This window comes from Pyxicephalus adspersus, chromosome 6 (assembly GCF_032062135.1).
Source record: "Pyxicephalus adspersus chromosome 6, UCB_Pads_2.0, whole genome shotgun sequence".
In the NCBI taxonomy this organism is placed as follows: domain Eukaryota; kingdom Metazoa; phylum Chordata; class Amphibia; order Anura; family Pyxicephalidae; genus Pyxicephalus; species Pyxicephalus adspersus.
The window spans coordinates 93,406,853-93,415,196 of NC_092863.1; the positions used below are offsets into that span (position 1 = coordinate 93,406,853).

Here is an 8,344-nt window from a genome sequence, read left to right on the forward strand (position 1 = left end):
TGTCTATACAAAAAGAACCCTAGTTGGTTTCATAAGTTAATGAAACGTCTACCTCCAACGCGTTTCTGATAGACTTCTTCAGGGGAAATACTGAGAATGTTACAGAATTCACTTTAGGAGGGTTTTCATATTAGGAAAGAGAATTCCCCAAGGTAGGCGAAATTCAGTATTCTAGATGCAGCACCACCCTTTAATTCTCGATCACCTGGGAGCGCAAAGCCTCCCAGTAGGCTCTTGGGTGCTCCTTCTGCGCATGCCCGAGCATCTCAGGCATGTGCAGAAGGAGCCTTTTCGTCAAGGGGAAAAAAAACCCGATATCAGGCATGCGCAGTGAGATCAGTAAGTTTTTTTTACCAACTACGTCACGCGATCTTGCGCCTGGGTCGGATGACGTAGTAAGAACCCCGAAGAGGAGATGGCGGTGCCCGGAGTGGCAGCCTAAAGACTGATACTTTGAGGGCGCGGGACCTGATGGAGGAGATCTCCGGACCAATCCACTGCACTGCGGGCCTTTTTTGAGTTTAGTTCCTCTTTAAACTCAGCTATACAGGTGGCTGCAATCTAAATCTGTAAGATGGATGATCTGATGGGAAGAATGGAGAATTGCTGAGTATTTTTCTCCTGATTGCTGCATCAGCTAAGCACACAATCCTTTTCTTCATCACACAACACTGAGCGCTACTTGCAGCATTTTTAGAAAACGATAACACCAGCTCCTATACACCCTCGTTATAGGGCATCCTTGTGTACTGTATTGCTCACCTGATGCAGCTCTTGAAGAAAGTCATGCAAATCTCTGAATTAGGGATTTGCATGCACGTGGCACAATACGGGTTAAATATTGAACCTTGCTAGCAGGTCTTACCACGTAAACAACATTTATCACACTTAGATCACGAGTCCTCAGGCAGTCGGCAGACAAAAATCTAACCTGTAGTATCTTAAAGAGCTACATGAGGACTAGCCGCAGCACAACCGTCACTAGGTGGCAGCACTTTGATGTCGCCGTCACTTGGAGCCCTGGCTCGGTTTCTCTACCACAAACATGTTTTGAAAGCATCTTCTCAGCGCTGGAAGGAAGTGGGCTTCAAGCTACACTGTACGGTGGGTGATCTCTGCTTCTTTCCAGTGTAAACAACTCTGAATGAAAGAGTGTCACAACCCACTGAAACAAACAGGCCTTTGGTAAATGTTAATTGCAATGAGCAAAATCAAACAGCTAAATCCAAATATTTATGCCATGCTGTATGCGAGAATATGCAAACCACACACCCCAAGGGCAATTTAAAGCTGTGTATTTTGCTAGGAAAATATAAGGAGGAAATGCAAAGAGTAAAGGTGGAGATAAAAGGCACAGCTATATACAGGTGGTATAAATACAGGAAATAGAATGACACCAGGTAAAGATAAAAGAACTAAACAATAAATGTTGTAGACAACAGAAACTTAGCGATTCAGAGCCGAACGCTGAACCTTCCGATATTCGTTGTGTAAGCTCACCTCTGCTCTTCATTTTTTCTTGCAGCAGTAGTTCCTGTTATGGGGGAGCGTGGGAACTGACTATGCCATGGCATGGGCAATGGATTGGGAGCCCCTTTGATGGACGGTTGGTGACATGACCGTAGAAGCCATCAGTGCAATGATAAGAATATTAAAAAAATTCCTATAAAATAATATTAATACATTTATTAGCCAGTGCTCTATTCTACTCATTCTCCAATCATTAGGCTGAACACATGACAAAAGGAGTGAAGTTGCCATTGTGCCTAATGTTCAGCACCATGAGACTTTTAGTGCTCGATATGACCCAAGGCGGACATGAAAGTGCTGGCAAAATGGGTATCATTGGGTCAGGGGGCCACCTTTACAAAGACATTATCACTTTGTCCTGACTAGGTAAGGTGCCATTGCCTTTTCAAAAAGAGAACCTATTACACTGAAAGAATCCTGGTCATGGAGCAGAATACTAAAGAACCAATATTTGCTATTTACATGACTATTCAGTTCATGTTAGAATGAAACAAAACCCTTAAAAGTAAATACCTGCGTTTCACAATTCCACCTATTGGTCAGGAACGAGGGCAAACCTTCCCAATAATAACACAAACAGCAATAAAAAAAAACTCTCCAAAACTTCTTTTCTCTCCCACGGAGGTGCAAAAAAGTTTGGGTGCAACCAAGGACACAAACCACAGCAAGGGAGCATAGGAAGGCTACAAAGCAAGGAAGAGAGTCGCAAAGGTCTACGGCCAGAATGTAAACCTGCCCCAGCAGACCCATAAAGATGCATTAGCACCCCAAAAGCCACATTTATCCTACTCAACAGGGCTGAAACTTTGTTAAAGACTCCAACAAGGGCTAATAAACAATCTTCTGATATGACAATAAAAAAGAACAGAGGGGTGTCAGCAGAGTTAAGATTTTATAGATCGAGTGACCCTCTCTATACAATTAAAAGAGCTGAGTTTACTATATCCAGTGTTTTCCCCAACCCATTTTAGCCGGGCGCACCACCCAGCATTTGTTACTTGCCACTGGCTATTTTTGGGTGGTTACTGAGGAGTTGGTCACAATACAGGGGCTGCCACCCGCCTACAGCTTCTTCCCACCAGGCATGAAAAAATTCTGGGTAAAATACTGCATATCTACTGCTGCCATAAAGGAAAAAAGTTTGATGGAGTTGGGTTTGAATAACCATACATATATATGTGCTTTAATAGAAGGTGGGTAGCGTATTTGCTTGCTAGATACGCAGGTTCTACTAATGCTGCAACGTTATTGTTTCTTGCTCATTCTTTCCCACTGGAAGTCTACCAGACGGGTTGTGAAAATACCAGACTTTGTAAAACACCCACAATGCCCCTGGGAGCCAATCCAGATACCATGTGATTCCCATTGCCTAGGCTTTGGATCACTAAAAACTAAACAGATTTTATTTAATACATATAAAGCATAAGGTTTTTAAATTATGTTCCAGGCTCTACTGATTTATAGTGAAAAGTCCAGTTGATATGTTACAAACTTTTAAACCCATTGGGTTTCCATGTAAGCTGTGTCATGCGGGGCAACTTAAAGCAGAGAAATTTGCAGCTCCTGGCTACAACATGGCATCTTAAAGCGTAGCTAAACTCAGAATTTTCCCTTTACATAAAAGGGTTGACAACTGTTAAGGGTTGACAACTTGTTAAGTATCAAAAAAATAAGGGTGCAGCACGGCTCCCTAATTCTGAATGAATGGGCGCGCAAAGCCTCCTGGGATACCTACGTCACGCATCCCGGGAGGCTCTTGGGGGCTCCTTCTGTGCATGTCTGAGCACCTCGGGCATGCGCAGAAGAAGCCCTTTCATCAAAAGAGGGGAAAAAAAAAAAAAAAGCAGATCTCAAGTTTTTTTCCCTATGTCCCTTGATCTCACGCCTGGATCGGGTGACATAGTAAGAACCACCCAGAAGAGAAGTGGCGCCGGCACTGAAGATGTATACCGGGACGACATAGGACCCGATGGAAGACACCTCCGGACCGACTGACTGCTCTGCAGGATTGAAGGCAAGTGTAATTTTTTTTTTTTTTTTTGCCCATTTTGAGTTTAGTTTCTCTTTACCGAATCGTCGGGGGAACAAGTGTAAGCGCTTCTTAATACCCAAATCCAGTAATATGTCAGTGCTGTGCAAATACATGATAAAAATAATAATGTGACCCCCAATGGGGCAATGTTCCATTCTAGAAGCCTAGGAGGGGGCTAGGAAAGTAGGTCTGGGAGTCCCTTATTCTGATTGGGAATTATCATAGATGTAGACATTTTATACACCAAGGCGGCAAAACATTAAACCTACTGACAGGTGAAGCCAATAACATCGGTCGTCTTGTTATAATGGATTCAGATGTAATAGACAGGATATAAACAGTCAGTTCTTGCAGGCCATACACTGCCGGTATAATTAAAGCCATCCAAATACATGAGATGACCATGGCCATACATGACAATTTTACATTGTTGTTCAATAAGAACAAACAATTGGACACAACCTTCTGTCATTACAATGGTTCCTTTCTATAACAAGCAGCATCATCAGCCAAAGCTCTGCTCTTGCTATCCTATTCCACAGCAACATTCGGCCGAGCCGATCTGTCATGCTTGTATACAGGGTAGAATAGAGGGGTCGGATCGGTCTCTGAGGGTCCACAGGCAGCCAAGTTTATGAGAGAGATGGCACTAAAACAGACAACGGGTGCAGAAACAATATGTAATGAATAAGAGACAGACAAATGAAAAAGATGGAGCAGGAATAAATATTTTCTACTGAAAAGCAAATCACATTGCATGATGTAAAAGTATATAATCAAAGGTAAATAATTAAAGCAAACCGGTCATAATAAGCAACAAACAAGAAGTCCTGCAAGAAATAAATTAGTTTCCTGGTGCCAGGGCTGCACCACTTTATTGGATAGAAATCTTCCAAAAGATTGTCGATATCCTTTTTACCCCTAATGTGCTGACAGGTTCTTCCTGCAGATATTCACCTTACTATAATATAGGGGAGGAGGATGCAAGAAGCAAAATAAAGGAAGAGGAGACTCCATAGAAATATTTCTGCTGTATTTGGCATTGTAACAAAGGATACAAGCTAAGATATTGGACAGTAAAGTACAATAAATATCTGGGAAGGATTTAACAATAGAGGTAGATGCAAGGAGATCCCAAATCCTACACATTAAATACCAGGAAGAGAACCAATAACCACAAAAAGTGCAATGGATAAATGTCTAAAAAGATAAAAAATGGATAAAAATAAAACAGCATTGATAGAAGAGTGAAAGGAACAAGAGCTGACTGATATAGGAACTGCAGTAATATAGAAAATTGGAGAAGTTGTGCACAATGCATTCACTTTTATAGTGGAAATGAAAAAAGGAAAAGATACAGATATAATAATATTGAATGAAATCAGAAGCTTGTATAAAGCAAATGGAATAGGTATTAGAAAGTTAACCATGGGAGAAAATTACAAGGTGTAAAAAAAAAAAAAAAAAAGAAGAAAAAAAAACCCTTTCGGCACATGACAGATATATGAGAAATGCGTGTAATCGTAACTATGAATCTTCCAAGGCACTGTAATTAAATTGGCCCGCAAGAAAATACCAAATGTCTACTAGAGCTGGCCCGCCAGTAGTGCATGCACCCCTAATACTACAAATCCCAGAATGCTCTGCTGGCATGTCAACCCACTGTTGACTTTCATTGGCACCCTTGCTCAATTGTAGATATTTTTTAATAAATATAAAGTTTGGCCCGCAAGGTTTCATTTTGGCTCACTGTGTATTTGAGTTTGACACCCCTATTCTAAGTCAAAGAGGTACATAGACCAGTGAAATAAAGTGAAGATCCAAAAGTTGCAGTGATGTATACAGGATAAGGACTCGTACACATGGGCCACATTTAAAGTGAATTCAGCACCTGATTGACCATAAGTAGCAGATTGGTGAGGATTTCCATGGGACTTGGACATATCAGATCACTAGTAAATCACACATCAAAAGTACAAACATCATGTTCTGCATATAAACAGCTCCATCCAATCCCAATTTCCAGCAGGGAAAACCATCCACATGAAGATGTATGTCTGGGCTTGTTCCCACAATACAAAAACTTCTGGATAAATTGGCACTAAAATGTTTGTATGTCTGACACTTATCAAGTAAGGAATGGTGAACAGATTCTATGTGCTCTGTAATGCAGAAGTAAGACAGACAAAACATACTTCCTATCTTTATCTAAATCTGTGACCAAAAGCCCAACTCCAGTTACGTCAAGAGGAATCTACTTCTGAGATGTAATATCCACCGCAATGAGTTTAGGAAACTTTACTGAACATCTCAAAGGAATATCACTAAAAATTGATACATAGTAAGTAAACTGATGAAGCCCGGTGCGGGGCCCCGGGACGAAGCTCGGTGTTCATGCGCAGCAGGTATGTCATCACAGTCTGACCAATCAAGATGGCCAAAAATTGGGAACCCATGACCCGTGACACCCATGACAGAACAAGGACAGGTAAGTGTAGTTCAAAAATATGAGATCGGGCAGCTTTTTTTTTTTTTTTTTAATGCAAATGAGTAATAAAGAACCTGTCTGGTGCCAATATTTTGTTTTAAAGCTAAAAAACTCCTCCCTGCAGGGAATGAGAACTTTCAATAACACAAGAGACAGCAAGGCAACTAAAGTTTCAGAAAAAGGCCAACAATGGCAGATAATAAAATGCCCCTTCTGAGTCATATAGTGGTCAGAGGAAGAAACCACAGCACAGGGCCGGTGTGGAAAGCCAAGGACAATGGACCTGATTTATTACAGCTCTCCAAGACTGAAGAAGATAAGACTGTCATGGGAGAACCTGGGTGATCCAGCAAACCTAGAATGGATTTGTTAAAAACCATTTGCTATTAAAAATACAATGGGCCAGTATGTACAAATAATGAAACCAGACATAAAAGGGGAGAGGTGTAAGAGAATGAAGACAAACTCCGCACAGACAGGTAACGTGGACCTTAAACTGAAATGAAAGGTCTGCTTAGGTGACTGCACATCACCTCCCCCACTTCTAAGCCATTAAAGTGCTGCCATAAAAAAAAATTCCAATTCTCCAATACTGCACTGAGCAGATTGTGTTCTCACTGGATTTGGCATCCAAACTTTTCTCCAGGGAATTTTTTTTGGGATCCTGGAAGGAGACCCACAGACTGCTCTAACCTGAGAGCTCAGTGTTCCCCCAGACCCTTTTAGTTGGGCGGACCACCCGGAACTTTTCAGTGACCACCACGCTTTTTTTGGCATTTGGGTACAAGGCCTCCACCCTCCTACAGCTTCTTCCCACCCAACTTAAAGCGTAATTTTCACTTTTCATAAAAGGGGAGACAACCTTTTTACGTAAGGTAAAAATTCTGTTTTTTAAACACCCTTTATTTATAAAAAAAAAAAAAAAAAAAAAAAAAAAAAAAGGTGCAGCACTGCGCCCCCTAATTCTCAATCACCTAGGCTGTTGAAAATGAATGGGAGCGCAAAGCCTCCAGGGATACCTATGTCACAAATCCTGGAAGGCTCTTGACCCAGGCGCGAGATCGGGTAACGTAGATGGGGAAAAAAACTTGCCGATCTCACTCCACATATTTGAGATCGGCATTTTTTTTCCTTCTGTGCATGCCTGGGATGCTCGTGCATGCGTCAAAGGGAAAAAAATTGCCTGTCACACATGCGCAGTCAGATCGGCAAGTTTTTTTCCTATCTACGTCACCCCATCTCACGCCTGGGTCAGGTGACCTAGGAAGAAGAAGCCAGGAGAAGATGGCGGCGCTGGGCGCAGTGGCTTGGGGATGGATGCCGGGACGACGCGGGACACGATGGAAGAGACCTCCGGACCAATCGACTGCCCTGCGGGATTGAAGGTCGGTGGATTTTTTATGTTTTGGGTGACTTTTGAGTTTACTTCCTCTTTGAAAACATTTTTGGGGAGAACACTGGAGGTGTCACCACAACACCAACGATTCCTACACGTTGTGCTCGCCCAAATCACAGGCAGCCGGTTCCAGCATCACCAACAGCTGTCACCAGGACAGGAAGAGAGGGGAAATCCTCCAACATTTGTTTCAGGGATAACTCTTTATATTTATGGATCAGGCAGGCGATGGCCCCTCGGCAATAATCCGTTCTACCTGTCTGATCACACCGGGAACCTTCCAAGCTGCGCATGTAAAGACAATTCAGTTCTGGGAAAGTTGTATAATGAGAGCAATGAGTGACACAGGAAATAAACCCTTGGGGGGCACAGATAGGGGTGCAGGTATCTCAGGTAAGTAGTAGCAGATATACAATGACAGGTAAGGGGGTAACAGCATTACCAATACCCAATGGCAGCATTCTCCACGGCCCCTTTTAGCTGGGCGCACCACTCGGCACTTCTCAGTAACCAAGTATTGGGCGGGGGGGGGGGGGTTTAGGATGACAGGTAATGGGGCAATGGGGCAGGGGTGTATTAACACAAGGTGACCTGATTATAGGGAGGGGTATAGAGGGTATACATGATGACAGCTAGATGGAAGATGTATAAACAACATAAGGGGTATGTAGGGTACATTGGGGGACAGGTAGGGATGTGAAATACATGGGGAGTGCACATGACGAGGGGGAGGGGCGATGTGTAACATATTAGGGGTATGCAGTGTCAGATGGGGGGGGGGCATGGGGTAGTAGGAGCGGTCCCCAATCTCAGGGTATAATGGTGCCCAGTCCCAGATCAAACATATCATAGTCAATGTTCTAGCTCAGGCAATGACGAGGGGGTATAGAGGTGCGGT

At 42.9% G+C, this 8,344-nt stretch overlaps 1 protein-coding gene across 2 annotated transcripts in view; it reads right to left on the reverse strand.

The window, feature by feature from the left end:
* Positions 1 to 8,344, reverse strand: part of RICTOR (RPTOR independent companion of MTOR complex 2) — an 86,019-nt gene that overhangs the window by 76,847 nt on the left and 828 nt on the right. The window lies entirely within an intron of this gene.